Source organism: Rhinolophus sinicus, linkage group LG12, assembly GCF_036562045.2.
Source record: "Rhinolophus sinicus isolate RSC01 linkage group LG12, ASM3656204v1, whole genome shotgun sequence".
Taxonomy (NCBI): domain Eukaryota; kingdom Metazoa; phylum Chordata; class Mammalia; order Chiroptera; family Rhinolophidae; genus Rhinolophus; species Rhinolophus sinicus.
In genome coordinates, this window is record NC_133761.1 from 39428841 (window position 1) to 39455871 (window position 27031).

The following is a 27031-nucleotide window of genomic DNA, read 5'->3' on the forward strand; positions in this document are numbered from 1 at the left end:
CCATAGTTTTATGGTAATCTTTTAAAGCTGGAAATCAAGTTGCTGTGTCATGACTATTCATAAATTCATCAAAAGTTATTAGAGTCTGTTCAGAGATGAAACCATTGATTATACTGGACATTATCTCATTTTTATGTTGTTGATTAGATTTTAATTTTAGACTAGAGGGTGATCATAAATCTATTTTCTCTAAGTTAAAAATAGAAGAATTTTTTTTTAGAATTGTAGGAATGTGAGACAAGATAATCATTATGCTATGCTACAATTTAATCTTTTCCTATAAAAAATTATATTCACCTTTAAAAATTGATTGCACAAACCTCAAAAGTGATTTTTCAGTATCCAAATTATAACATTATATCCTCCAAGTTTTGCTCTCTGAACTTTATAAATATAAATAACTATGTCATACTCATGTAATTTTATACATTATGTCATATTACATTCCCTTATATTGTATTTAAATAGAGCTCAGCAATAAATAAGTGATTTGAAACATTATTCTGTACTTTACTAATAGCTTATATTACTTCCTGAAATATCTTTTTGTAGAAAAGGGCATGGCACTTCTATGCTGGATGCTCCAGCAAGTCTTGTTTAGTGTAACCAGGAGATGAAATTTCCAAACAAACCCTGGTTTGTTTATAGCGCTTGGAGAGACATGTGGCCTGCCATTCCAGTCCCTGTCAAGCATGTGCCCCAATTGCTTTCTGACTTTAGTTTAAACATGTTGGTTGGTCCACAGCACAAGTGTGAGAACATGAAATGTGAGATGTTGCAGGCCAGGTGACATGCCAGTACTTAAAATCTGGTACATAGCTGGGCATTATTGTGTACATAGAAAGGCCACATGCCATATCAAAATGTGGCAGCCACTTCTCCCAACTTAGATGAATAATTTTCCTTCCATTATGTTCTACAAACATGTTTTACAAACTTGAGCTATAATAAGTCCAAAATTTCAGGGTTTCAAATGAATGACAAGTGAATATCCATGTTTATTTTTGAGTTGACTGACAGGTAGAACTTCTTTTTTTAAACCATGCTTATGCATGATTTAAGAAATACTTTTTAAAGGCAACAGAAATCATTCTCATAAGTATGAGTCTTCTGACACGGTCAAATGCTTCAGAGAAGCAAATAACTTTTTTTTTTTTTTTGCGGGGGGGTGTCTAATAAAGCAGTAGAAAACTTACTAGAAATAAATGTCATAATATCTCAAACAGTTACTCCCAGTTTCCTCTGAATTTTGTATTTCTGTATGCTATCACCAAGTCTATGCTGCTAACGCAACTGCAGTTGAATTCATTTCAAGTGTTGGCAGAAAAGGATAAGGAAAAAATAATTACACTCTTAAAATTCTGTTGAGTCTAGTGTGGGTTACAGAATTCATAAATGTGCAATGTCAGGTAACCCATAGTATTTTCTGACTTTTAACTCTACTGCTGAATAAGAATATGAATGTAAAAGTCGAATACAATTGCAATACTTTATTTTCTTCATCTTAACAATGGAAGACTGAATCCAAGCCAAAATACTCCTGAAATATTTGAAGAATTGGTAATGAGGAATTCTTTTTAAATGAGAGCATCAGCAGAAATCCTATAAGAATCAGAAGGGATTTTGTCTTTGCTATCTAAATTTTAAACAAGGAAATAATTGTGAAATTTGTGGCTATTAGCATTTTTTCTAGCATGATATATTATCAAACTTACAGCTTTCTAAATTTCTTTATTTTTTATCTGTTTAACTGTAAACCATGAACTTTCAGGGAGCAGAATATATCTAGTTATAGTCTTTGTCATAGATTTCACAAAATATTAGAAGTGAATCAAAGAGAGACTTTAAAAAAACAAAAATTATATTAATATGTGGAGAGCTGTACGATTTTAGTCCGTAATTTCTACTTAGATCCCATAGTTCTTGACTTTTACAACTATTCCCTAATGTTCCTAAAATAATTCACCACACTTTAGTATGGGACTGAAAGTAATGTGCAGGGCCATAACTCTGAATTGAGGTTAATGGACTCATGGCACTGTTTGCTGCAGCCAAGCATTGATCACCTTCAACAGGAACACAGTATCTTCATTGTTTACATAAAAGAAAGGCCACTGATACTCTGCTATGCTTATTATGTTACGCTGCCTAATAAATGCACTTTGGGGTCTGTTTGCTGAGTAAGTTATTGCTTATAGAAAGTTATGCTTCTCCAGAGAACGTTAGAAATAGTCTCAGTTCTCTTTATTCAAACTCTGGGTGATTTCCAGCATCTTTTAAGCCCAGAATTTTAATAAGAATGTCATCTCTTTCAAATAATCTGCTGAAATAGATTTAAATCCCAGGCACTGCCTCTTGATGAATACATAGACTGAGAGGATAGTGAGGGGAATCCTGAGACCCTGTGGAGACAGCTCCCTATTAGAGCTCAAGTATTAGTATTCAACAGAGTGTGGGTGGATCTGGGGAGACTGAGACTCAGGATGATTTTGAATATGGAATCTCTAAACAGAATATTCATATACAGCTTCTATACTCTTTTTTTTTTAAGTCCCAACACTGGCAAGGCTGTTACTCATTGTACTATGTATACTGCAGCAGAGAATCTAAAGGAAAAAGTACATTATCCTTGTTTGAACATATTGAGCATTGACACTGATTCTCTATGTGAATTCCATAATTTCTAGAATTATAGCTCTACAATATTTTACTAGTAGTATGGAAATCAAAACTGTGAACCAAATAAAAAATACACATATAAATAAAAAAATTTTCCAAGACATTTTCTGCCTCCTTTTCTTTTGGTCTTCATTTTCACTTCTTTCTCATTTACGTTATTTCCATATTCTTGCAGGTAACAATAATCTCCTCCCCCCATAAACCATACACACTCCCAGTAGGTTATAAAGATGTCTTTTCATTGTCGACTGACTTCCTTTTTTTCATTCCTTTTAGTTTATTCTCTCTAAGACATAGAGAGATGAGCTGGAGGTAACACTTGGGAGACACTTATAATTGAAAGATGAAGTAAGATTAAACGATTCTACTCTATTTCACATCTGGCTGATGTGGAAGCAATGTTAATTCCATCCACTTAAATCCAAATTGATGATTTAGCACCAAATGCACCAATTTAATAATGGCTCCTAAATTAGAGTAGGACAGGCAGAGTAGCCTACCTTGATTGTTTATGACACATAGTAGGCCATTAATAAATATTTGTTTGAGTTTACCAGAAAAAATGTTATTGTTGAATGTGTCATGTCAGCTTTGAATTATTAGACTATGGGTATGGCAAAAAGAAATAAGCAAATAGAGAATCAACTCTACCCTAAAGCCTGGCAATTATTATAAAAAAGAATTTTAGGAAAATAAATGGGCAAAAGAAGGAACTAAATTTTGAATTTGTAAGAATATACTGTTTAACATAAAAGACAACTATCCTTTCAGCATCTAGAGACAATGACGATTGAAGCAATTTCAAAAATTGAGAAAAAATATGTTCATGTTATACCCTTGTACAATAATCATTTGTTGGACCCTAATTTCAATTTTTTATATTTAAAAATGCAAAGGAATATGTAGATGGAAACAAATTTCTCATATTGAAGATAACCTCTTGTAATATTTTCTGACAGAGCTTTCATGATGAATTTAAACATGCATTGGGACATTCAAGAAAATAAAAATGTGTTTAGATTTTGTTAAACCTGTCAAATTCACAGGGAAGCATAATGACCACCCCGTGTTTTTTTTGAGTTTTAGGGGAAGATGCTTTTAAATACCCTAACAGGGGGAAGTGGGTGAGCTCAATTGGTTAGAGCGCAGTGCTCTTAACAACAAGGTTGCCGGTTTGATCCCCATGTGGCCCACTGTGAGCTGCGCCCTCTACAACTAGATTGAAACAACCACTTGACTTACAGCTGATGGGTCCTGGAAAAACATTTAAATAAATAAAAAGTTTAAAACAAATACCCTAACAAATACTATTTAAAATGTATTAAACCTGACAAAAATGTAGATGAAGATGAATCAGAGGGACACTTTGAGAAATGAAGTGCAATAACATTTTGCTGAGGAAAAATCGAGAGTGATCTGTGGTAAAAGGGAAACTGATACCAATGAGAAACATAAAAATCTCTGAATCAAATTACTCTATCAAAAATTCTGGACTTTAGTTTATTGTTACATTGTTTTAATTTCTGAACCTCAAAGATTAAAAAATCTAGTTGTATTATGTTCAAAATATGTGTAAATAACACTTGCAAGACATTTATAAAGCATCAAATCCTTTAGTTGTGGGGAGCCATGGTTTCTTGCAACCCTGAACCTTGCAGACTGGCTCGGTTTCTGCCCCCATAACATTGCCTCTGCCTTATCTGAGAGGCGCCTAACAGCTGCTGAGGAATGTGGTGGAAACGGCCAGTTCCCGGACACAGAAGACTAAGGGCTTTCTGGACAATTGGTAGGTTCTGTCTCCTTGAGATATTTACTTTTGTGAGTTTCAGTGACCTTGTATCTTCTATGTCAAAGTGAAGTTGAGGCTGGAAAGATTTACTTTCGCTGAGATAATGCATATCTTCTTCGTTTAACTGCACGTACTCAAACTGTATATATTGGTTAGAGATAATAAACTCAGGGCTTCAGCATGACTGAAGACCGGCTGCATTAGCATTTGTGTGTGTCTTTTATTCATTCCCACTCCCCCATTCAGGTACTGATCGACTCGTGGCGGCTGGCCCGTCACACTTGGCGCCCGAACAGGGACCTGAATACGGGGGATAACAGTGAGGAACACCGCGTGGCAAGGGCCCGGCTCGTAGAGAGCTTATTTCAGTGGATGCGCGGTGAGTAAGGCACAATACCCCTCGGTCGAATGAATGTGTGAGTGAGTGATAGTTCCACGACTTCTTGTCACGGAGCTTGCTTGGGCCCTAATCTGCGGTTCCGGTTCTGTCATACGGCATAACGGCGACTGGACTTCTGTCCACCTGTTCGGGGGCTTATACCGAAGCGCCTTAGCCAAGACAGATTTAGCTCCGCGAGGGGCACGGCCAGACGGGCATCAGAGTGTTTTCCTTGTTGATTGAAGGGCCGAGTTAGGGTGAAGGATGGGTCACGCTAGCAGCAAGGACCTGTATGTTAGAGGACTTAAGAAATTGCTTGCCGCCCGTGGCAGTCGGGTGAGCAGAGAACAGTTAGATAAGTTTTTAGAATTTGTAAAAGAAGTTTGTCCATGGTTTCCAGAAGAAGACACTGTCAGTCTGGAAACTTGGGAGAAAGTGGGAGAGCAGTTACAAGATTATTATGCTGCCCACGGACCTCAGCAGATCCCTGTAGAAACATTCGGGTTGTGGACTTTGATTAGAGATTGTTTAGATCTCAGGCTTAAGAGCTGTAAGCTAGAGAAAGTGAAACAAGCTGGCAATGAAGAAATTCTTTCATCTGCCGCTTCTCTGGCAGAGAGAGAAAAGGGGGAGGGAGCCAAACCCACAGAAGAACTTTTTAAAGATACAGAGCCTATTTATCAGGAACCTCCGGTCGAGGACTGGGAAGATTTAGACCCTCAGGATCAGGAAGACTTAGAGGATGAAGCAGCCAAATATAATAGGGACAAATACCCTCCTTTGGTGGCTATGGCTCAAGAAGGCAGACAACCTGCAGGCACTACACTTTCTCTTGCAGATCAGATAAAGATGATTCAGGGACAGTTGATTGAACTTAAAGTTGCTGTGGACGAAGGAAATTGTCCTCGGGGTCCCCAGATTCCTTTTAGAGAGCAATGGAATCCTCGGGGCAAAGATCCCCCCATAGTTATTCCCTTTGCACCACCTCCTGAGGAGCTCTGTATGTGGGGTCCTCCGTTGCAGCCCCCAGTTTGGGACATGCCTACTAAGCCTCCGCCGGATTATGTTAAGCCAGGATCGGACTCTAATGTGCGTTCCCCTCTTCAAATGGCTTGTGAGGAAGCTCACAAGCAGGGGGAATCCACAGAACAATTTGGAGTATATCCTCTTTTTGACAGGCTTGACCAGGAAGGGAATAGGTTTAGAGAATGGAGGCCATTTCAATGGAAACAATTAAAAGAGTTAAAAGAGGCTTGTGTACAGTACGGCCCTATTGCCCCTTTCACCATGGCAATTCTGGATGCTTTGTCTAATGAAGCTACTCCTCCAGAGGATTGGAAGCATATTGCTCATGCTTGCCTTTCCAGGGGCGATTATCTTTTGTGGAAATCCGAGTTTTATGAAAATTGCAAGGAGAAAGCTAATCAGAATGCCTTAAGACGGATTCCCATCACTTTTGACATGTTAGCAGGAGAAGGCATATATGCTGAATTAAAGAATCAGATGGACTTTGCGGCAGGAGCTTATGTTCAGACCACTGCTGCAGCAAAAGATGCCTGGCGTATGCTGCCAGATACTTCCCACAAAGAGAAACATGTTTCTCAGATAAGGCAAGGACCCGATGAGCCTTTTCAAGATTTTGTATCTCACCTCAATACAGCTGCAGGGTGGATTTTGGGGCCATCAATGGCCACTCAGTCCTTTATAACACAGCTTGCCTATGAGAATGCTAATTCTGCATGTCAAGCTGCTATTAGACCATTCAAAAAAAAAGGAACCTTATCCAATTATATTCGCTTGTGCTCTGATGTAGGTTCCTCTTTTACACAGGGCATAGCCATAGCGGCTGCTATTCAGGGAAAGCCTATGAAAGAAATACTGTATCAACAAGCAAGATTTAATGCAGGAAGTCGCTCTGGAGCTTGTTTTACTTGTGGCAAAAAGGGACATCGAGCTGCTCAATGCCCTCATAAAGGGGAATCTGAGAACTCGGCTACTCCTGTGAGAAAGCCTCCAGATGTGTGTCCTAAATGCAGGAGAGGAAAACATTGGGCCAATGAATGCAAATCCCAAACAAACAAAAACAGAAAGCCGATTCAGGGAAACTGGGTGAGGGGCTAACCCCAGGCCCCGAATCAACAATGTTGTGGGGCACTTCAACTCCCAGAACAGATGCAGGGACAGAAAGGAAACAAACCTCTGAGAGAAAATACATCACAAATTTATTTCAGGCCACCTCAGGTAGCGCAGGATTGGACCTGTGTTCCACCACCGACATTGTACTAACTCCCGAGATGGGAATGCAAGCATTGCCCACAGGAATCTTTGGGCCACTACCACCAGAAACTGTAGGTTTATTATTAGGAAGAAACAGTACCACTATAAAAGGGATTCAGGTTTCCCCGGGAGTTATTGATAAAGATTTCACCGGAGAAATTAAAATCATGACTCATTCACCCTTGAATGTTTCGACTATACCTGCTGGAACTCGCATAGCTCAGCTAATTATTTTGCCTCGTGTAAAAATAGGAAAAAATAGGCAAAATCAGGGACGTGGAGACCGAGGATTCGGTTCCTCTGATGTTTATTGGGTTCAGAAAATAAAAAGAGATCGACCTGTTTTACAGCTTAAAATTAATGGAAAAAGTTTTCAGGGACTTTTGGATACTGGTGCTGATGTCTCCTGTATATCTACACAACACTGGCCATCTAACTGGCCGATGCAAAGCACTATTACAGATTTGCAGGGCATAGGACAATCTCATTCCCCTAAGCAAAGTAGTAATTTGTTGTCATGGCAGGATGAGGACGGACATCAAGGGACTTTCCAGCCATATATTATTCCTGGCCTGCCTGTTAATTTGTGGGGACGAGATATTATGAGTAATATGGGAGTCTATCTTTATAGCCCAAACACTCAAGTAACTCAACAAATGTTTGATCAAGGGCTTCTCCCAGGACAAGGCTTAGACATTAAGGGACAGGGACGTCAGGAACCTATTTCGCCTAACCCTAATTTACAAAAAACAGGTCTGGGATATTTTCCCCAGGGGTCATAGATTTACCTGTACTCCACCAAAAAACTACAAAAACAATAACTTAAAAATCTAATATGCCTGTGTGGATAGATCAATGGCCCCTTACTCAAGAAAAAATATTAGCCGCTCAAGCGCTAGTACAGGAGCAGCTTGATAAAGGCCATGTAATTGAATCTACGTCGCCCTGGAATTCACCCATTTTTGTAATTAAAAAAAAATCAAAAAAATGGAGATTATTACAAGATTTGAAAAACATAAATAAAACTATAAAAGTTATGGGTGCTCTCCAGCCAGGGTTACCTCATCCTTCTGCTATTCCAAAGGATACTTATAAAATAGTGCTAGATTTGAAAGACTGCTTTTATAATATACCACTCCATCCCCAAGATTGTAAGAAATTTGCCTTTAGCATTCCTAGTCCAAACTTCCAGAAACCTGTAAAAAGGTATCAATGGAGAGTCCTTCCCCAAGGTATGGCCAATAGCCCTACCTTGTGTCAAAAGTTTGTTAGTAAAACAATTGATAACACCAAAAAACAGTTTCCTTTTGTGTATATCATTCATTATATAGATGACATCTTATTGGCTTGTAAAAAAAAAAAATGTTGTTAGCTTGCTTTGCAGATATAAAAAAGAACCTTCTAGCCTCAGGTCTTATTATTATACCTAAAAAAGTACAAAAAAGTGAATGCCCTTTATGATACAGTTCAGTATATGGGAAATGTCATTCAGGGTATGAAAGTTAAATCTCATTTAGAGTGTCATACAGAATATCATTGGATATGTGTCACTTCTAAAAAGTATAATAATAGTCAATATGATTGGAATCGGGTTCGTTTACATCTTCAAGGAATTTGGCATAATGCTAATTTGTCTTTAGATATGCTTCAGCTTCATGATAAAGTTCAAAGTATGAGAGAAGCTGAACCCTTAAAATTTGATGCAGCTCAGGCTGCCTCTGAGTTTGTTGATGTTCTTAGGAGTGTTTTGCCCTCTATGCCTTATATTACCCATTCTGTTATAATATTTCTTACATTGGGCATCTGTGTCTGTTTGGTTCTGTGCCTACTCCCCATCCTCATCAGATGTTTCATCAACAAGATGTTAGACTTACGAGCTGACATCCATCAGCTTGAGCTTAAGGCGAAGCCTTAAGTCTTTCTCCCCCATGCATTTAGAGGGGCGGGTTAGCCAAAGACGGGTAAGTACTTGGGAGCCACTTCAACACCTAAGACAGGGCTTATATAATAAAATATGAGTACCAAAGACGGGTAAGTTGAGGCTGGCGTCCTGAGACACCTAAGACAGGCTCCGTCACCTCGCCATCCTGGCTGGATGGACTTTGCTTTTATAAAATAAAAAAGGGGGAGATGTGGGGAGCCATGGTTTCTTGCAACCCTGAACCTTGCAGACTGGCTCAGTTTCTGCCCCCATAACATTGCCTCTGCCTTATCTGAGAGGCGCCTAACGGCTGCTGAGGAATGTGGTGGAAACGGCCAGTTCCCGGACACAGAAGACTAAGGGCTTTCTGGACAATTGGTAGGTTCTGTCTCCTTGAGATATTTACTTTTGTGAGTTTCAGTGACCTTGTATCTTCTATGTCAAAGTAAAGTTGAGGCTGGAAAGATTTACTTTCGCTGAGATAATGCATATCTTCTTCGTTTAACTGCACGTACTCAAACTGTATATATTGGTTAGAGATAATAAACTCAGGGCTTCAGCATGACTGAAGACCGGCTGCATTAGCATTTGTGTGTGTCTCTTATTCATTCCCACTCCCCCATTCAGGTACTGATCGACTCGTGGCGGCTGGCCCGTCACATTTAGTAAATTTCCTATATTTCATTAAAAGACTATTTTAACCCATTAAACAGGACACCAAGATTGATAAATAAGACGATTTTACATAACTATATTCATACATTAACTATATGATTTGCCAAACCACACATGGAAATTTAAAAATAAAAAGTTTTGTTTTTTTTTTACCTGAAAGGAGGACCACACATATACTTTAGTGAATTGGAAACAGCTGTGTACAGTCTTTGGTACAGGCAAATTTTTTGAAAGATTACATCTATATGGTCAGTTTGGGTTTTGATATAATCATCATTAATGTATTTACATATAAATATAATAATATGTGGAACGGTTTAAAACACTTTAAAAATTGAGACATCTGGTTCTTTTTTTTTAATTAAAGTTTATTGGGATGACAATTGTGAGTAAAGTTACATAGATTTCAGGTGTACACTTCTGTATTATATCATCTATAAATCCCATTGTGTGTTCACCACCCAGAGTCAGTTCTCCTTCCATCACCATATATTTGATCCTCTTAACCCTCATCTACCAAACCCCGCCCCCCCTTAACCTCTAGTAACCATTAAACTATTGTCTGTGTCTGTGAGTTTTTGTTTCTCATTTGCTTGTCTTGTTCTTTTATTGTTTTTGGTGTATATACCACATATCAGTGAAATCATATGGTTCTCTGCTTTTTCTGTCTGACTTATTTCGCTTAGCATTATAATCTCAAGAGCCATCCATGTTGTCACAAATGGTCCTGTTTCATCTTTTCTTACTGCCAAATAGTATTTCATTGTGTATATATATCACAACTTCTTTATCCATTCATCTATTGAAGGACATTTTGGTTGTTTCCATATCTTGGCCACCTTAAATAAAGCTGCAATGAACATTGGAGCACACGTGTCTTTATGGATAAATGCTTACAGATTTTTGGGGTAGATAAACAGGAGAGGGATTGCTGGGTCATATGGTAATTCTATTCCTAATTTTTTGAGGAACATCCCCACTGCCTTCCATAACGGCTGCACCAGTCGGCATTCCCACCAACAGTGTATGAAGGTCTTTTTTTCTCCACAGCCTCTTCAACACTTGTTACTATTTGTCTTTCTAACTGGGGTGAGGTGATATCTCATTGTGGTTTTTATTTGCATTTCTCTGATGATTAGTGATGTTGAGCATTTTTTCATATGTCTATTTGCCATTTGTATATCCTTTTTGGAGAAATGTCTCTTCAGGTCCTCTGCCCATTTTTCAATTGTGTTGTTTGTTTTCTGTTGTTGAGTTGCATGAGTTCCTTGTATATTTTGGATATTAGCCCCTTATCAGAGGCACTGTTTGCAAAAATTTTCCCATTCACTTAATTGCCTCTTTATTTTGATGGATTCTTTTGCTGTGCAGAAGCTTAAAGGGTTTGATATAGTCCCATTCATTTATTTTAGCATTTACTTCCCTTGCCTTTGGAATCAAATTCATGAAATGCTCTTTGAACCCAAGGTCCATAAGTGTAGTACTTATGTTTCCTTCTATGCAGTTTATTGTTTCAGGTCTTATGCTTAAGTATTTGATCCATTTTGAGTTAAGTTTGGTAAATGATAACAGATAGCAGTCCAGTTTCATTGTTTTCATGTGTCTTTCTAATTCTGCCAGCACCATTTATTGAAGAAGCTGTCTTTTCTCCATTGGATGTTTTTTGCTTCTTTGTCAAAAATTATCTGTCCATATTTATGTGGTTTTATTTCTGGGTTCTCAATTCTATTCCATTGGTCTATGTGTCTGTTTTTCTGCCAATACTATGCTGTTTTGATTATTGTATCCCTGTAGTACAAGCTAAAGTCAGGGAGTGTGATACCTCCATTATTGTTCTTTTTTCTTAAGATTGCTTTGGCTATTTGGGGTCTTTTGTGGTACCAAACAAATTTGATGATTTTTTGTTCGATTTCTTTAAAAAAAAGTTATTGTGATTTTGATGGGGATTGCATTAAATCTGTATATTGCTTTGGGTAATACGGCCATTTTAACTATGTTGTGTCTTCCAATCCATGAGCACGGAATGTCTGTCCATTTCTTTGTGTCTTCTGCAATTTCTTTTAAAAATGTCTTATAGTTTTCAGCATATAGGTCTCTCACATCCTTGGTTAAGTTTATTCCTAGGTAATTTATTCTTTTTGCTGGAATTGCAAAAGTAATTTCTATTTTTTATTTCTTTTTCTTAGATTTCACTGTTAGTATATAGGAATGCAATGGACACATGTACGTTGATTTTGTAGTAGGCAACTTTATGGTATTTGTTGATGAGACATCTGCTTCTTGAATTCAGTGTCCTCTTTTCTCCCTTTTTCTTGCATTCTACTGGGTATACAATTTGAATAAAACTATTCAAATGCAAATATTGACCTTTACATTTAAAGGAATGGTCAAACTATTGTAAACATTAGGAAATCTTAATTCTTTCCTTGACTACTGAATTTACTAAATGATAACTTTGTAAATGACATACTACAAATACTATTCAATTACTCTCTATAGTGGGGTCAACAGTACTTTTTTTTTAACTAGGATTTTTAAAGAATATATTAAACTAAAAGAAATTTTGAGAAGATTTCTATATTTATACATTGCCTATAATTAGAGTCAACATTTTCTCTTTTGCCAGACAAATTTCAGAGCATGGTGTATTCTTGATTTATTTTTTAAAAAATTTAATATATTTTATTTTGGTAGAATTACCTGGAATTAATAGGTACTGAATTGAACAGGTATAAATGAGATGAATTTATCGTATAAATGAGATGATTTTATCATACAAAAGTATTTCATTTTCATTTATTGTTTTTATTTGCATAATGCCATATCAAGTGGCAACTAAAAGCAGCATGTGATGATTTTCACTGGAACATAATACTCATAAAAAATGTATTTATAAGAACTCATATCAGGCACCTTCTGTGAACCAACTGTAAAATGTAAAGCAATAACCTGGGAATAGTTATGAATATCTAAAGATGTAGGAGTGACTTTGAAAGGGATTTCCTGCTGCACTTTTTTCCTTAGAAATAATTGAAAAGGACTAAATATATCAATTTGGTACATGTATTTTTTCCCAGGCATCAATTTTCTTCTAAATAAATATGAGAAGTAGAAAAAATAAATTACTCTATGCATGGATATTTGCTGTAAGAACTGTCACCATGATGGAAAGGGAATGGCAAAGTTAGGTAGAGAATGTGCATCATTGCTGTAATATGTAAACTGATGTGATAACCTCATGTTTAATATATTATGGAGTAGAAGGTGAATGCTAGAGCGAGTAATGTCACTTGGAGATAAGGGAAATCATATGTTAGGAATGTGTATAAAAGTTACTGTGAATTAACTTGAGTGTTTATTAATTGATAGACAGGTGTAACATGACAATGAAATAATGAAGGTATCCTAGCAACCACCTTTTCATCACAACTGTGGCCTGTCAGGCTGTGATGACTGTCAACCACATTTTACTAATTCAGGAGGGTGAGCAAAGATAATTTCAATTAATAAAATCTCTCTGCAAACAAAATATAATTTTATTACCAGAATTTTTAAATTTATTAAAAAATTGTATACCTAGGTTAATACATTATTATAAGTTGATAATATTCCAGTTCTGAGTAGTAATAAGACACTCTACAATTTATTTAGTTGGTATACTACCTGGAAAACATCTTTAAAAAATCTACAAAGACCTGGTATTATTATAAGATCTGCTTTTGATATAAATTATCAAAATATAAAAGTAGATATTTACTTATAAGTTGATATTTCTCTTTTTAGCAGCATTATTATTTCAATAATACCAAAATTAAAACATTTAATGACCCTTTTTTGATATTCTAAAAACTAAGTGTATTTCTCTGTTTTAACGTTAGCTTTTGTGGGCTCCTTATCTCTCACATACTGAATTAACCCACATGCTGTTTCTTTAGTGAGTTAAAACTGACTCAAGGAATATTTAATAAGTATCTACTAGTTGCCTAATTGAAACATCAACATAAGACAATCATAAAAATACTTCTATCAATTTTTTAGGTCCACTATTTTAGCAATTTTGATCTTATCTGTTTTAATATAAAAATAATTTATCTGTTCAGGTACTGCTAAGAAAACAAAACATCTCTGTCTACTTGAAGTAAGTAGAAAGGGACTTGAAACAGAGAATCTGTATTTATCAAACTATGGGAAGGGGTGAAGAACTGATATAGTGGGTAGGATCAGCTACCACTAGATCTCACTATCACTCTAAGCAGGCATGAAGGTACAGAAATTTATGGCAATGATCACCACTGCTTCTAGCAATGAAGCCAATTGTTCAAAATACCTGGAGAGACTGCTGCAAATATGTCACACATGCCAAAACCCACATATTTGCTCTTGCAGCCAGAATGATAATGTGGCTTCTGCTTCCTTTCTACCTTTCATGTTCCATGCACTGCCTCTCATTGGAAGGATCTTACATAGGACTTTTCTGAGAAATCTAGTTCTCAGGCTTCCAGCCTATGCAAGACAAGGGAGAGCTGGGATGAAGAGAAATGGTGTTGACCTCCTAACAGACATGTGGCACAACTGTTAGTCCAGAGAACTTTCTTATGAGTGACAGTATGGCAATTACAAACATAATAGAAAAACTGTAGGAGGTATCTCTAGCTTAGATTTGGCTTTGGTATTTTAGGAACTATAACTGAAGAACTAAATAATATCCACAATACTGAATGATTTTTCTCCAGTTAAATCACTGCCACTGTAAGAATTTTGTGTTCTAATACAGCTTAAAATTTGTTTTATGTTTTCAATAAGATATCAATATGATTGTTACTCTGAATAGCTCTTTGGAAATATGGAATCATTCAACATTTTACAATTGTCTAATTAGATTTATTATTGGTATATATTAGTAGAATAGATTATAAATACTGGAGATTTTTGAAAAGAAATCACAAAAGTGAAAGTTGCACTGGTTAATTAGCAGAACTAATATTTGGCAATAACAGTTCTGATAATACATTTTTAAGTTTAGATAATACATTTTTAAGTTCAGTGTTCTTACTGTTTTTCAGATCAAGAGAAGTAATTCCATTTTTTCCCTCAGTAACTATGGAACAATTAATGAGTTGCCAAAATGAATGAATTAGAGCTTTCTAAGAGACTACTTGGCTGTGATGATGCAATTGGAGCTCTCTGAGGACAGGTAACTGTTTGTCTTCTTCACCATTCCATGCCAATGCTTTGTATGATGCCTGGTACAGCTAAGGAACTCAGTAAATATGTGCTGAATAACATATGACTAGTATTCAGGATTTTACTTTTAACTCACATATCATTTTAAAAGTTGTTAGTATTTTTTTTTCCCTAGAGGAATATATTGTTATAGAGGAAGGAATTTCAAAATATGTAATTTTCCAATTCTTGATAATTATTGAATCTAGATGGTAGTATATAGAGGTTCATTGTACTTTTTTTTCTACTTTTGAGTATGTTTAAATTCTTTCTGTATATATTTTCTTTTAAAACATTATGCCATGTGTTCTGATGCTAACAATCACAACTAATCTACTGAGTCAATAGATTATTTCTACGTGTACCATCTTCCATCAAAGAATCTAATCCTGGCCTCTGCTCCATGTCCATGTAACTTCCTCAGAGGCACATTTTTTTCTTAATTCATCCTCACCTTCCTTTCATTTGTAATATGTCAATAATAACATTACTGTATAGAGTTTTCTTTGTGTTCACTATATAGAATAAGACAATGCTATATCAGCTATCATTTATTTTTCTATGTAACAAGAATCATGTTTTAAATATTTTATTTCATTTGATACTCATAATAATCCTATGAGATAGGTTTTCAAATGTTATCCACAATTTACAGGGAGGAATCAGAGGCTTAGAGATGCTGAATCAATTACTCGACCACACAGTTATTATATTATAGAGCTGCCATTTAAACCCATGAGTGAATTGTTTCAATCAACAATAGTAACAGCAGCCTTAGTGAAGGAACTTGGTAAATTGCACTTCACTAAATCTAGGAAAAGCATCATTAAGTAGGAATTGAATGACTAAGTGGTACATCCTTTAATACCAGTAAAAGTAGTAAATATATATTTAAACTTTAAAATATATACATGCATAAAACTGTAAATATTAAGTGTTACTTAATAGTTATTTGATTTCATGTTCATTTGCTAGGAACACCATATAAGAAGGACTTTGAATAAAACAGAGAAGTATAAGTCAAATTTAACCATGTGTGTGTCTGTGTTTGGTATTAAGAAAATGAGAAAAACACTTCCTTGACAGCCAATTTTTCTTCTTTATTTTTTTTTCTCATTTTTAAAATACACACATAAGATATTTGAAGGCCCATTAGAGTACTTAGGACATTCCTAAGTGTCAGGCACTGACCTAAAGATTATCTGGAAATGAACTCACTCGATCCTCTTGACAGTTGCAAGATCTTTATGGACTTTGTTTACAGGGGACAAGGAAAGCTATGTCACTTTTCCAAGATCACAAATGTAGTTAGTGATGAAGCTGGGCTTCAAAACCATGTCTCTCTTCAAAGATCTCCCATTCAGTCAAATTGATTGTAACAATTTGTGGAGGGAAAAATTATTCTAATTTTTTATTTATTTATTAGCTATACGATAGAAGACAGAATACCTCTGTTGGGCTAAAATAAAAATCTGCTGGAATCACACAGTTGTAGTCTCTTAGAATAGAAAGATAAAATCACCATGATGGGGAGTGAGGCAGGAGAAGAACATAGTTAGAAAATACCACCAGTATTATGCTTATTCAGTCCATGAACATTGAATGGCTACTGTGTGTTACAATCCACAATGGCTCTGCTGAATAAAGTTGAATAAAACATGCTTCCCAATTACAAGGAAGTTTTAGATTAGCCTTTGAAGATATACAAATCACTATAGTCTAACAATTTGGGAGATTATTCATTTTACCCTTCCAGTGAAGTTACAAAATAAGATAGAAAAGAGGAAAGTATGAAAATCTATACAATGTCAAATACAAATATCAGAGGGTTAGCAAAGTTTCCGTAGTGTAGTGGTTATCACGTTCGCCTAACAAATATCAGAGGGCATTCTAGATTTATTATTAAACAAATATTTATGTGCCTACTATATATCAATCACTACATAAAGCTGTAGACATAATTCTCTCAAATAATGAAGGAAAGAAACCTCAAAAATTGTGATAATCTTAAAAGAATACTCATCCATGTGTAGAAAGAATTCTATAACATGTTGATGGATCAATGAGACAATGACTAATTTGCCCTGTATAATATCAGAGTCACTGAATATTGTGGTCTAATTCTTACACAAAGCTATTGTGTAACACCAAATATTCTATTTTAGTCTGTTTGGGCTGCTACTGTACATAAAAATACTACAGACTGGGTGACTAATAAATGACAAATATTTCTCATAGTTCTGAAAGCTGTGAAGTCCAAGATCAAGTTGCCAGCAGATTCAATATCTGGAGAGAGCCTATTTCCTGGTTCCTAGATGGTCACATTTGCACAGTGTCCTCACATCATGGAATAGGTGAGGAATCTCTCTGGGGTCTCTTTTATAAGAGCCTAACCCTATTCATGAGTGCTTTGCCCTTATGACCTAATCACCTCCCAGAGGACCCATCTTCAAATACCATCATATTGGGGGTTAGATTTCAACACATGCATTTTAGGAGGACACAAAAGCCTATGGCATATTCCATACATTCAAATTAGATCCCTTAATTCTTCTTTAAGTCATTCTCAAATGATCCAAGTATGCTCTCGAAAAAGATTAAGAATTTTAGGAATATTAGTTGTAGTTAAAGAAGCAATAGCAACAATTACTACTATTTCTTGAAGTATTTATTGTGTGGAGAGAACTGTACCAAATCTTTGCATACTGTGTACACTTATTGACTAAACTTTATAAAATTTAATCTCTAAGCATGGTCTATGTTCTGAAAAATCTTACACAGATAAAGCTTGGTCTGTTTTGGAGATACTTGCTACATTATACTGGGAACTTAGTTAGTTAACCTCAAGCCATCTGGAACATTCAGCTGTTCAGAACAACTCATTTCTAGGGAGTTCTGCATAGCTGAGGACTTACTGTATGAGTTTTCACATAATGTGAATACAAATGTGACTATTTGTCACAGTTAAGCACTCACCATTTCCATAAATGAAAGAAAGTTCATTATGAGATTTATCATGACTCAGGTTTTTTTTTTTCTCTGTCCTCGGAATGGTACTTGTATATTTTGGGAAGCTTTTGAATAGGTACTTCTGCAAAATGCAGTAGGCAACAGTTAAACACACACTTCAGCATTTACAGAGGATGAATCATGCTCTTTCCCAGTCATTTGGCTTTTCAAGATTGCTATTAAAGAAGAGATGCAAAAACTCTCTCTTGTGACTCTTTCATCAGTCATCAAACTTGTGGCTTTTAGAACACATTGATTTTGAGAAGCTTTTTATGAAGCACCTTGAAACAGCTTGCCATGGAAATGGAGAAAAAGGAAGACAGACGCCTGGAAAATATATATATATTTTTTTCAGTTAACATATCACACTGTCAGCTCTGTGCCCAAGCTTGAGAACAGAGAATTCTCATTGACATCAAAAAAGACTTTTCTTTTTTTCATAAGTCTGCCTAATTAGTCCTTAGAATTAAATAAAATTTTCAGTCTTGTTCTCTCTCTCTCTCTCTCTCTCTCTCTCTCTCTCTCTCTCTCTCTCTCTCTCTCTCTCTCTCATTTTTCGCACCCTTGTTTTATAGGCATTTTCCTTGTAAAATCTGGTTCTCTCTTTTCATGTTGAATAATTATGTCTGTCTGGATGTTTTCAGAAAGGTTAGACCTAATGGGTTCCTAAGAAAACACATGCAATAGTAACTTTCTTATCAGACATAAAGTGGTAGAAGACAGAATTAGGACTGTCTTTCATCAAAGTAAAATTTATAGCTAAGCAAATCAACATTTCAGCTCTGCAAATCCTAAATTTGTTGCCAGACAGTATCTGGAGATTGTTTTGTATATTTTGACTAAATACAATTTCCTTGAACTTTTTTTTTTTTTTTTGAAACAAAACCAGAATCCGGTGTTAGTTCTTGATCTTTGTATTTTCTGGTAAGTTTTTGTGATAAATGAGATGTCTAATTAATGACTCACATCAGTGAGTGTAAAGAGTCTTTTCTCCATGATCATCATCACCTAAATTAATTTTTTTGCAGTTTTCAATTGAGCACACAGAAAAGATATTTGAAAAATAAGTATTTGAATTTATACAAAATAAGTTTTTCTGGTAGAAACAAAATGAGGAAAAGCTAGCAGTGGTGTTTTTTGTTTGTTTGTTTGTTTTGTTTTTTAAGATAACAAATTGTATGTTTCTAAATCTGTGCTTTTTGATGTGTATAGTGGAAAGGATATTATTTGTACACTTAACCAACATTAACTGAATTCATCCTACATTCCATATACTGTGGTATATGGTGGGAATGCAAATGGAGTGCCCAACCTAGGGGCACTGAAACAATGGTCACAGAAAAAGGAAAACATTTGAATGAAGGGGACAAAATTGGTGAGCACATGGGAAGATGAATCACGGAAAACCCTCTCTATTTGGACTAGTTATTTTTCATGATCATGATGAATCTAAATATGTGCAGGATTTGGAAACACATTGTTTAAAGGGAAATTATTTCTAGTATGATCTAGGTTGTTTGAACCAAAAATATTTATGCCTCATTTCACTTGAAATAGCACTACTACAAACCAAGACACATTTATTCCTAAGCATTCTAGCATTTTTTGCCTGGTACAGTCTGGTAAAGAACTTTTCTGGATTTAGGCTTTAAGGAGTTAACTATACTTGGCTTTAAGACAAAAATGTTAATCAGGAAAGTATGATGGTTCAGCGAAACTTCTGCATCTCAGATCTGATTTTTAGTTGCTACATAACTTTTGTAAATATACTTGCATTTCTGGACCTTAATCTCATCACGCACAAAATTAAAGTGACAATAATATCGACCTCATGACGGTAAGAGATCAATTATAAATGAGGCAAAGTGCAGTACTTAACATATTAATAGGCATCAAAAATGTTATCTATCATTAACATACAACTTCATTAATAGAGTAAGTATAATAAAAATACTTTTAAAAGTAAATGTTAGAATGGAAGCATGCAAAGAACATTTGAAAGAGTTTACTAATGGAGAGCAAACTTCTTAAAGTCAAGAATGGTGACTTATTCTTCTTTTTCTTTGTGTATCATCTGAGAATATAGTAACACCCTAAGGAAAGATAAAATGTATATTTAAAATATGAGAAGCATGCATGTTACTTAATGTAAATTTTAAAATAATATAAAAGCATAAAATATTATGTTTTGGCATTAATTCTACTTAATAAAATACCCCCAGATTCAAGAAGAAAAAATGACAAATATAAGAAATAAAAATAAGTAACCTTAAGAAAAAATGTAACATCAAAGCAAACAGGTTAAGAAGATAAAATTTTAAATTTGTGTTAAAAATATATAAAAATGGTATTTTCAGAAATGTACACATTTAAAGAATATAAATAAAATAGAAAGACCAATTCTCCAGATTTTTAATAAACTCCAACAAACTTTCATAATAAAACTTCCAAAAATGGGAAATAAAGGTGAACTTCCTAAACCCAATAAAGTTCATCTACCCAAAACCCATAGCTATCTTTAAATTTAATGGTAAAGACTGAATGCTTTCCCTCAAAGAACAGGAACAAACACATCTGCTTTTATCACTTCTATTTAACCTTGTACTGATAGATCTAGCCAGAAAAAATAGCCAAGAAAAAGAAATGAAAGACCACTAGATTGGGAAAGGAGAAAGTATCTCTATTTGCAGATGACAATCTTGTATAAAGAAAATACTGAGGAATTCACACACACACACACACACACACACACACACACACACACCAAAACTATTAGAGCTAATAAAATAGTCCAGCAAGATTGAAAGTACAAGATCAAATACAAAAATTAATTCAATTTCTATACTGTCGTTGAACAATCTGAAAATAAAATTTAAAAACAATTCATTTACAGTTGCATCATAAGGAATATAATACTTAGGAATAAATTTAACAAAGAATTGCAAAACTTGTATACTCCCAAGAAAGTGCAAAGACAATACACATGGGAGGTAATATTTGCAAATCATGTATCTGATATGAGTACCCAGACTACATAAAGAACTCTTGCAATTAATAACAACAAGACAAATAACTCCAAAAAAAGTAGGCAGAAGATTTGAATAGACATTTCTCCAAGACATACAAATGGCTAATAAGCACATGAAAAGAATTTCAATATCATTGATCATTAAGAAAATGCAAATCAAAACCCCAATGAAATGCCAACTTCATGCCTAATAGGATGGTTGTAATCAAAATGACAGACAATAAGAAGTGTCGGTGAGATGTAGAGAAATGGGAACCCTCAGGCATTGTTGGTGAGAATGTAAAATGGTGCAGTTGCCTAGGTGAACAATTTGGCAATTCCTTAATAAGTTAAATATAGCAAGCATTATCATGTGATCCAGCAATTCCAATCCTAGGTATATACTCAAGAAAATTTTAACAAATATGCCCATGTAAAAACTTGTATATGAATGCTCATAGCAGCATAATATATAATAGTCACAGAGTGAAAAACAACACAAATGTCCATTAACTGATGACTGGGTAAACAAAATGTAGTATATCCATTCAGTGGAATATTATTCAGCCATAAAAAGGAATGAAGTACCGATACATGTGAAAATATGAATGAACCTTGAAAACATTATGTAAAGTGAAAGAAGCCAGGCACAAAAGGCTACATATTATATGTTCTCATCCATATGAAATGTCCAGAACAGAAAAATACATAGAGATAGAAAGTAGACTAGTGGTTGTGATGGTTACTTGTATATGTACAGTTGACTGAGCTAAGGGATGCCCAAATAGCTGGTAATCATTATTTCTGAGTGTGTGTATGAAGGTGTTTATGGAAGAGATTAGCATCTGAATCATTAGACTGAGTAAAACAAATTACCCTCATCCAATATCCAATGTGATATTGAGGGCCTGAACAGAGCAAAAAGATGGAGGAAGGGTGAATTTGCTCTCTGCTTGAGCTGAGACATACATCTTCTCCTGCCCTCAGACACTGGTGCTCCTGGTTCTCTGGACTTTACACTCAGACTGAGACTCACACCATCAGCTTCTTCTTTGGCCTTCAGATTTGAACTGACTTCTACCACTGGCTTTCCTGGTTTTTCAACTTGCAGGTGGCAGATTGTGGGACTTTACAGTTTTCATAATTGCATGAGTCAGTCTTTCAAAATAAATCTCTTTCCATAAATGGTTCTGTTTCTCTGGAGAACCTTGACTAATGCTGTTGTTGGTAGAAATTGGGTAGAGGGGGAAATGAGAGTGCTAAGAGGTACAAGCCTTTTTCTTGGAGTGATGAAAATGTTCTGACATTAGATAGTGGTGATGCACAGCCTTGTAAATATACTAAAATTCACTTAATTGCATACTTTAAGATGCTAAATTTTACGATGGGTGAATTACATCTCAACAAATTAAGAAATATTTCATGTAAAGATCTTAACAGTTTGGTTCCAGAATTAGATTTTGCTTTCATATCTAAGTAATAGGTTTTAGGATGCCTCACTTGTATGGGCTCATCTACGGCCTTATAAGGAAACACTGTTCACAGAGTCATGAGTTTTTTTGTTTTTTTGTTTTTGTTTTTGTTTGTTTGTTTTTCCAAAGTTGGTCGCATTTTATTTTATTTTATTTTATTATTTTTTAACATTTTTTATTAGTTTCAGGTGCACAAAACAAAGTAATAGTTAGACATTTATCATTTATATCTCTCACACAGTGACAACCCCACTCCCCCGTCCACTAACCCTCTGACATCGCACAGAGCCATTACATTTCCACTGTCTCTATTCCTAATGCTGTACTCCGCTTCTTGTAACTATATTGTAACTATAAACTTGTAATTCCTTATTGACATTCATTATTTTTCAGCTTCAGCTTCAGGTGTACAGTGCACTGATCAGGCATCTATATCATCCTTGAGGTGGTCTCCCTAATGAGACAGGGGTCCATCGGATACCCTACTAAATTTTTACAACATTATTGATTACATTCCCCAAATTGACTTTCGTTTCCCCGTGGCAATCTTGTGGTTACCAACTGTGCTTCCTAATCCCCTCACCTTCTCCCTTATCCCTACCCGCCCTCCCATCTAGCAACCCTCAGTGTTTCCTCTATGTCTCTGAGACTGTTTCTGATTAGTTCATTCATTTAGTCTTTTCTTTAGATTCCACATATAAATGAGATCATATGGTATTTGTCTTTCTCTGTATGACTTATTTCACTTAGCATAATGTTCTCTAGGTCCTCCCATATGGTTGCGAATGATAAGATTTCATTCTTTTTTATGGCTGCATAATACTCCATTGTATAAATGTACCACAGTTTCTTAATCCAGTCGTCTACCGATGGGCATTTCAGTTGTTTCCATGTCTTGGCTATTGCTTATAGTGCTGCAATAAACATAGGGGTGCATATATTTTTTTTCAATTAGAGTTTTGGATTTCTCCGGATAGATACCTAGGAGTGGAATCGCTGGATCACTAGGTAGTTTCATTTTCAGATTTTTGAGATATCTCCACACTGTTTTCCATAGTGGCTGCACCAATCTGCAATCCCACCGACAGTGCACAAGGGTTCCCTTTTCTCCACATCCTCGCCAGCACTTGTCGTTTGTTGATTTATTGATGATAGCCATTTTGACTGGGGTGAGGTGGTATCTCATTGTGGTTTTTATTTGCATGTCTCTAATGATTAATGAAGTTGAGCATTTCTTCATATGTCTGTTTGCCATTTGTGTGTCCTTTTAGAAAAACTGTCTCTTCATGTCCTCTGTCCATTTTTTCAATTGGGCTGTTTGTTTTTTGGAGTTGAGTTGAGTGAGTTTTTTTATAAATTTGGGATATTAACCCCTTATCAGATATATCATTGGCAAATATCGTCTCCCATTCAGTAGGACCCCTTCTGTTTTATGGATGGTTTCCTTTGCTGTGAAAAAACTTTTTAGTTTGATGTAATCCCACATGTTTATTTTTTCTCTTACTTCCCTTGCCCGAGGGGATATATCAGTAAAAATCTTCCTCGGGGTAATGTCTGTAAAGTTTCTTCCTAGATTTTCTTTTAGGAATTTTATGGTTTCAGATCTTACACTTAAGTCTTTAAGCCATTTTGAATTTATTCTTGTATATGGTGTCAGGAGGTAGTCCAGCTTCATTTTTTTGCATGTGTCTGTCTAGGTTTCCCAGCACCATTTATTGACTAGACTGTCTTTAACCCACTGTAAATTCTTGCTTCCATTGTCGTAGATTAAACGAACATATAAGCATGGATTTATTTCTGGGCTCTCTATTCTTTTCCATTGATCTATGTGTCTGTTTTTATGCCAGTACTATGCTGTTTTGATTACTGTAGTCTTGTAGTATAATTTGATATCAGGTGTCGTTATACCTCCCACTTTGTCCTTATTTCTCAAGATTGCCGAGGCTATCTGGGGTCTTTTATGGTTCCATATATATTTTAGGACTATATGTTCTATTTCTGTAAAGAATGTCCTTGGTAGTTTGACAGGAATTGTGTTGAATCTGTATATTGCCTTAGGTAGTATGGACATTTTAACAGTATTAATTCTTCCTATCCATAAGTATGGATGTGTTTCCATCTATGTGTATCTTCTTTAATTTCTCTCTTCAGTATCTTATAGTTTTCTGAGTACAGATCTTTTACTTCTTTGGTTAAATTTATTCCCAGGTATTTTATAGTCTTTGAAGCAATTGTAAATGAGATTGTTTTCTTAATTTCTCCATCTGATATTTTACTATTGATATATACAAATGCGACTGATTTCTCAATATTAATTTTGTATACTGCTACTTTACTAAATTCATTTATCAGTTCTAATAGATTTTCTGTGGAGTCTTTAGGGTTCTCTATATATAGTATCGTGTCACCTGTATATAATGACAATTTTACATCCTCCTTACCAATTTGGATGCCTTTTATTTCTTTTTCTTGTCTGATTGCTGTGGCTAGAATTTCCAGCACTATGATGAATAGAAGTGGAGAAGTGGGCAAGCTTGCCTTGTTCTTGATCTTAAGGAGAATGGTTTTAGCTTTTGCCATTGAGTATTATGTTAGCTGTGAGTTTATCATATATGGCCTTTATTATGTGGAGATACAGTCTCTCCATCCCACCTTCTTAAGAATTTTTATCATAAATGGCTGTTGGATTTTGTCAAATGCTTTTTCTGTGTCTATTGATATGATCATATGATTTTTGTTTTTGATTTTGTTAATGTGTGTATCACATTAATTGATTTGCGGATGTTGAACCACCCTCGCATACCAGAAATGAATCCACTTGATCATGGTGTATGATCTTTTTAATGTACTGCTCAATTCTGTTCGCTAATATTTTGTTGAGGATTTTTGCATCTATGTTCATTAGAGATATTGTCTGTAGTTTTCATTTTTTGTACTGTCTTTGTCTGATTTGGGGATCAGGGTGACAGTGGTGTCATAAGAAGTCTTTGGGAGCCTTCCCTCCTTTTGTTTTTTTGGACTAGCTTGAGGAGAATAAGTGATAATTCTTTTTTGAATGTTTTGTAAAATTCACCTGTAAAGCCATCTGGTCCAGGGCTTTTGTTTGTTGGGAGCTTGTTGGTTACTGATTCAATTTCCCTGGTGGTAATCAGTCTATTCAGGTTTCTGTTTCTTATTGAGTTGGTCTTGGAAGGTTGCATGCTTCTAGAAAATTGTCCATTTCTTCCAGATTGTCAAACTTGTTGGCATATAGTTGCTCATAGTAATTTCTTAAAATTTTTTGTATTTCTGTGGTGTCTGTTGTCACATCTCCTCTTTCATTTCTGATTTTATTAATTTGGGTCCTCTCTTTTCTTTGATGAATCTGGCTAAAGGTTTGTCAATTTTATTTATCTTCTCTAAAAAAACAACTCTTGGATTCACTGATCTTTTGTATTGTTTTTCTGGTTTCTATTTCATTTATTTCTGTTCTGATCTTTATTATCTTCTTCCTTGTACTCCCTTTGGGCTTATTTTGTTGTTCTTTTTCCCGATCCCTTAAGTGTGAAAATAAACTGTTGATTAGTGATGTTTCTTGTTTCTTTAGGTAGGCTTGCAATGCTATGAATTTCCCTCTTAGGACTACTTTCGCTGCGTCCCATAGATTTTGGGTCGTTGTGTTTTCCTTTTCAATTGTCTTGAGATATCTTTTGATTTCTTCCTTGATCTCATGGTTGACCCATTCATTATTTACTAACATGTTATTTAGTCTCCATGAATTGGTGTGTCTTCCAGTTAATTCCTGTAGTTGATTTCTAATTTCTTAGAACTGCGGTCAGAGAAGACAACTGGTATGATTTCAATTTTCTTAAATTCATCAAGACTTGTTTTGTGGCCCTACATGTGGTCTATCTTGGAAAATGTTCCATGTGCGCTTGAGAAGAACATGTATTCTGCCATTTTGTGGTGAAATGCTCTGAAAATATCGATTAAATCCAAGTGGTCCAATGTGTCATTTAAGGCCATTGCTTCCAGATTGATTTTCTGCCTGGAAGACCTGTCTCTTATTGTTGAAGTCCCTTACTATGATAGTGTTATTGTTGATCTCTGTCTTTATGTCAGTCAATATATGTTTCATATATTTAGGTGCTCCTATGTTGGGTGCATAGATGTTTACTAGGGTTATTTCCTTTTGTTGGATCAATCCCTTTATTATTATGTAGTGCCCATCTTTGTCTTTTAATATATTTTTCATTTTAAGGTCTATTTTGTCAGATATAAGTATTGCAACTCCTGCTTTTTTCTCATTTCCATTTCCATGAAATATCTGACTCCAAGCCTTCACTTTCAGCCTGTGTGTGTCCTTTGATCTGAGGTGAGTCTCTTGTATACAGCATATACAAGGGTCTGGCTTTCTTATCCACTCAGCCACCCTGTGTCTCTTGATTGGAGCATTTAATCTGTTTACATTTAAAGTGATTATTGATCGGTACATAGTTATTTCCATTGTTTTTTATTTGTAGTTAGATTTTTTTCATCTTACTTCTGTTTACAGAAGCACTTTTAATATTTCCTGCAATGCTGGCTCGGTGATAATAAATTCCTTTAGCTTATTCTTTTC